Consider the following 6000-nt stretch of genomic DNA (forward strand, 5'->3'; position numbering starts at 1 on the left):
TTCTTTTGCTTCACTTTTGCCTTGGTTTATCTATGTGATCAAAACCATTGAAAACACCACTCCTTTGTTCTCCAAGAGGTGTTGCACTATCTCTAACTTCTCCTTGGCTCCCATTGACTCTAACATACATCCAAAATCCTCTAAAAATCTTTCACTTCCACTCAAAGATGTTGAAATGTACCTAATTGATCAAATGAAGAAAATACAGATTATTTTGGAAACATTATAACACTTCATGTGCAAAATAAGGCTAAGTATAAGGTATAAATATAAACAATTAGACACTTATTAGAGAATCATCTATTGAAGCGATTTATATCGCAGGAGGGTTGGGTGAAAGTTAACAGTAATGTATGTCACTCTACGAACAAAGGTAGGGTGGGTTGTGGTGGTTTAATCCAAGATGAGTAATGAGTTGGGATCCTGGGTTTTAGGCTTTATGTATGTTGTAGTTGGATATAGTGTGAAAGAGGTATAAGTTTGGGGTATTTTAAAGGGTCTTAGTTTTGCGTAGGACAAGGGTTGCACTAAGTCATATTATAGTGTGATTCCAACAAGATTGTCAAGTGGCTTAGAAGTGACAGCTTGCCTTGAGTCTCGAGGCCATTTGTAATGTATCTTGGATGTTTGTAAAAGTTTTTTTGACCATTCTTTAGAGATATGAATTTTCCATGTATATAGAGAACATAAGTAGGTTGTTGAGTATCTTGCTCGCCTTCTGAATTGTGGTACACATGGTATGAAAGTGTTCAAAGACTCCCCCATTAAGTTGGACCATATTCTAGCATATGACATGGTTATTGTTCCTCACTCAGAGATGATTGCTATGAGATCTATGTTGGTCCCAGTGGAAGGGGTTATAAGTTTAGATGGAGGGGGTTGAATAGATTTGTATAGATTTTGAAAAATTTTACTATTCGGTTAGCTAATCCAAACGGTTACTTCTTCTCAATTAAGTTTTCGTAGAGTTTGCACAACGGAAAATGCTTTACCCCCTTTTAATATGTTTTGCACGTAAATTTTGGTCTTGATAAAATGTTAGTAGTTTGTATGATAGTAAGAATGCAATAAAGTAAAAGATAGAGAGAGTGAGTTTTTATAGTGATTCAACCAAACCCAACATACTACACTCTTCCCCTTAAACTTGAAAGGAAGTTTGCACTAATTCTCTTTAGTACAAAGAGGCCACTCAATCCTTGAACACAAAGCTGGACTTGAGTGTCTAGGTTTTTCAACTCAAACTGAGTTTACTTCGCATCTTTCTACTTCACTCGAAGAGATACAAGTTGGTAAAGATAAAATCTTCCAATCTCCAACTAATAGACTTGGCTTATTGTTGAAGAACCTGATCTTCACTTTGCACAACACAAGTGACGGTAATAATGTTACCGGAGTATATTTAGATAAGTAAGTAACAATAGTTTCGGTCTACTATTTATACTATATTCAACGGCTCTTCTACTGAGTGTAACAAACTCATAATGCCCGGTAATAATGGTGGGAGCCGTTGGAGTAATGGTGGGGTGCCGGTAGTGTAATTGACCTCTTTAATGTGTTGGTAACCGTTTGACTTCCATGCGTCTGCCTGCTTACTTGTGGTTCCGGGTCGAGTAGCGTTTCCATGCGCCTGCCTACTCACTTGTGGTTCCGGGTTGGGTATTTACCCAATTATCCTGTCACCAACCCCCACTCTCGAGCCAGCGAGAGTGGTTGAGGTGGCTTGGGAGTAGTGACTTGTATCAACAATAGAATTAGGAATCAAACTTTATTATATGAAAATCTCAGGAGTTCCTTTTATCTTTATATCTATTGTTTAAAAAATATTTTCCAATCTTCAAAAATATTTTTCTTTCTTTTTTTATGTCATCCTCTTCATATAAATTCTCCCCTTCGTCAAACTTTTTTACCACCATTCCAATCATTTTTCTCTGTACTCAATGACCTTGTACTCTTTCTTCTGTGCTATATTTATTTTTTTTTATATTTTTTTGTTTGTTTATTGAACCCTGGCCGAGGCAGCCATGGGTATCAACCAGACACGGCTAAGGCGCGACCTCGACCATAAGTGGCTGAGGCACGACCAAGGCCTTGCGTAACCAAGACGGCCTCGACTGTTTTTTGTTTTGCGTTTTTTTTAGAATCCAAGTATTTTTTTTCAGGATCTCATGGACCCAAAGAAAACCAACAAAGAGATGCCAAAACATCGCTCAAAACGCATGGTGGAGCAAGTTAGGCTCGAAAAGCTTAAGAATAGGAATATCTTGCTCGGCGGTCATGAAGTTGGTGATACCCCTGAAGAACTTCTAGCGATTCTTTTCGACGAAGAGGAAGGGGCCATTGTGCCTTATGAACTTAAATAGAGAGAAGACTCACCTCTCAATCCGAATTACGACTCTAATTATGCGCAGTCTTGGTCTGAGATGAAGGAGATGATTGAACATGGTTCCCATATAGGTGCTTCCCTAGCTGTGATTCCTTTCCAGGATGTTGAGTGCCCTCTTTCATCTGAAGATTCTTCTACCATCTCTCTTCGGGCAAAATCTGAATCCGCCGAGTGTGCTCCTCGTCATCTAAAGTAAAAGGGACAAAATACCATATAGTACCAAATGCATGCTCAAGCCTAATTTTGTATTGGAACGACTATAAATAAAAAGTTTTATTTGGTGTTTGTCTTGTGTACTCCTGCTATACTCCTCGGCTCTCCTGGGCCATGGCCGAGGTGTGGCCTCGGTTGCAATGGCCGAGACCCTTTTTTTTTATTTGTGTGTGCGCGCTTATAGCATACTTCGACTGGCCGTAGGCTCGGTCAAAGGTCGGCTTTTCCGTAGGGTAGTGAGTGAGGTCAGGCCCCGTACCATCCTTTAGGGGATAGTGTTTCCGTAACCAAGCTTTAAGCTTGACCAAGAAAACACTCTTTCGTCAGGTGCTAGCGGGATCGGATCCCGTGCTAGCTCTAAGTGAATAAATTGAGTAACACAAAGAGTTTTGTGGACGAGAGTTGAAACTTTTTTTTTTATCATTCAACAAAATTTTATCAGGGCGGATCATGACCACTAGTTACATCGTTTAGAGAATAACATGTTTTTTGCGTTGCGCGAGTTCCTCCTCTAACTAATTATCCCCTTCTTTCATGACCTAATCGTACCCCCTCTTTTTGGTGTTAGAGGCGGATGGCTAGGGGCCTTGTTCCTTTCGCCATTCATTTCCGGCCTTGCTGCCATTGTTGTTGCTGCCTTGAATGCTTAACAAATTGAGTAAAGTATTCACTCTGAATGAGTTCCTCTATTTGTCTTTTCAGAACGTGACACTCGTTAGTGTCATGGCCAACCTGCTAGAGGAATCAACAGTATTTGGTTTGGTCTACCTTAAGGAAAACTTTCATGCACTCCTCTGGGAACTGAACCATCCTCATCTCATCAGCTTGGTCCAAGCTTACGCTAACCGGATGGGTCAGTGGGGTTAAATGACGCAAGGGGATCAAACGGGTTTCTCTTGAGGCTTGATCTCTTCTTCCTTTCTCTGATTGGCCTGAGTCTGACATTTGGTTGGTTGGACCTATTTTTCCGAACTTTCCTACTGTCTTGCCTTCCTCCTCTTCTTTTTTCTTCTTATCGACTTCCTCTACTTCTGCGTAGCGACTGACCGTCCTCATTAGATCTTCATAAGCGCGACGACGGTGAGTGTTTAGCTGCATGTGGAAGTCTCCCGACCTAAGCGCTTGGATAAATACTAGGATCGCTGCCTTGGAGTCAAAATCATACACGTTATTAACTTTCTTCTTCCATTTGTTCAGAAAATCTCTTAAGCTCTTCCCCCTATCCTGCCTTATTGCGTATAGGTGAGAGAAAGGCTTCTTACGTTGTATGTTGTCAGAGAAGTAAGTCAAAAAGCTTTTTGATAGTTGTGCAAAATTTTAGATTGAGTCGATGAACTTAGGATTGAATTGAATAACTGAATTACAGAAGCGTTACAATACCTATATGAGAGTTAGCATAAAACTCTCCTATCTTATAGGTACTGGCTATTGACTAGGAATACATAATAAACTGATAAACNAATTCAACTATATAATATAAAATATAACATGACTAATACGCCCCCTCAAGCACAAGGTTGTAGGGAAATAACATTGAGCTTGGCACGGAGAGTATTGAAACGCTGCGCAGACAGAGGCTTTGTGAAGATATCAGCGACCTGATCTTGAGTGGACACAAAATTGACGACGAATTCACCCGAAGAAACCTTGTCTCAAACAAAATGGTAATCGACCTCAACGTGTTTGGTTCAGGCATGAAAAACCGGATTAGCAGCCATGTATGTAGCGCCTAAGTTGTCACACCAAAGAGTAGCAGGTTGGCCTGAGTGTAGACGTAACTCACGAAGCAAGGATACAACCCAAGTGACCTCAGCGGCTAGATCAGCTAAACCCTTGTACTCGGCTTCTGTGGATGAGCGAGCAACTGTGCGCTGCTTGCGAGAGACCCACGAAATCAAATTGGAGCCGTAGAACACCGCATAGCCACTGGTGGACTTCTTGTCGACCGGACAGCCAGCCCAGTCCGAGTCAGAATAACCATGCAAGGTGAAGTGAGACGACGGTGCAATACACAGACCCATTTCAAGAGTTCCTTTAACATAACGCAAAACCCTCTTTAGTAACCCCCAGTGTTCTGTTGTGGGTGAATGCATAAATTGGCAGAGACGATTGACAGAAAAGGATAAGTCCGGCCGAGTAATAGTGAGATACTGCAGTGCGCCTACAATCCGGCGATACTGTGTCGGATTATCAAAGAGTTCAGATGAAGAAGTGGTGGATGAAGTGACGGCTGCCGGTGTTGCTAGTGGTTTGCAATCAGTCATGCCTGCCCGAACAAGAATGTCGTTCATATACCTCTTCTGCGACAGCAGAAATCCCCCATTGTACTGCAGAGTCTCTATCCCAAGGAAGAATCCAGGTGTGCCGAGATCCCGGATCTTAAAAACGTTACTGAGTTGGAGAAGTAGTGAGTTAACTAACGGTGCATCATTACCCATCATGATGATATCATCGACATAGACGAGTAGATAAACCCGAGAATCACCGGTAGCATAGTGAAATAAGGAGACATCGGTTTTGGAGGATGCAAAACCTGCAGATAACAAGTAATCGTGTAGTCGTTTGAACCAGGCACGGGGTGCTTGCTTCAAACCATATAGGGATCGTTGTAGCTGACAAATGTGGCCAGGATGTAGAGGATCTTCATACCCCGGGGGTTGTTTCATATACACAGTCTCAGATAAATGTCCGTTTAAGAAAGCATTATGAACATCTAACTGTCGGAGAACCCATGAATGCGAAACAGCAAGTGAAAATAAGAGTCTAACCGTTGTTGGTTTGACTACTGGACTGAAAGTGTCAAAAAAGTCCTCCCCGGCCACCTGATTGAAGCCTTTTGCGACAAGCCGGGCCTTATATCGTTCAATGGTACCATCTGCTTTTCGTTTGGTGCGGTATACCCACTTGCAACCAATTATATTCATAACGGGTGTTGCTGGTATTAATTTCCAGGTGTTGTTATGCAGCAATGCATTGAATTCTTAATCCATTGCATCTCTCCAGTGAGAGTGTTTTACTGCTTGTGTATAACAAGTTGGATCAGTCGTGGTATGTAAGGCGTAGAATTGCTCACCGGTTCCCTTCGTCTTTTTGCGCGTGCGCATAGCGTGAACGGGAGCTGCAGCCTTTTTAGCTACACCAGGTGTAACAGGTGGTTGAGTCTCAGAAGGAGATGACGAACAGGAGTCAGTTTGAGTCCTGGATGAATCAGTCTGTGAACCAAGAGAATCCGAAACTGCAGGCACTAACTGCGGTATAGTAGTAGTGGTGGTGCGTATAGGAGCAGTTGCCCAAGGTGTATTTGCAGATGAGGTAGAAGGAAGCTCCTGCAAGGATTCCTGAAAAGGGAAAACATTTTCATCAAAACGAACATGGCGACAGGTATAGACTTTACCAGTGTTAAG

This window comes from Ipomoea triloba, chromosome 6 (assembly GCF_003576645.1).
Source record: "Ipomoea triloba cultivar NCNSP0323 chromosome 6, ASM357664v1".
Taxonomy (NCBI): domain Eukaryota; kingdom Viridiplantae; phylum Streptophyta; class Magnoliopsida; order Solanales; family Convolvulaceae; genus Ipomoea; species Ipomoea triloba.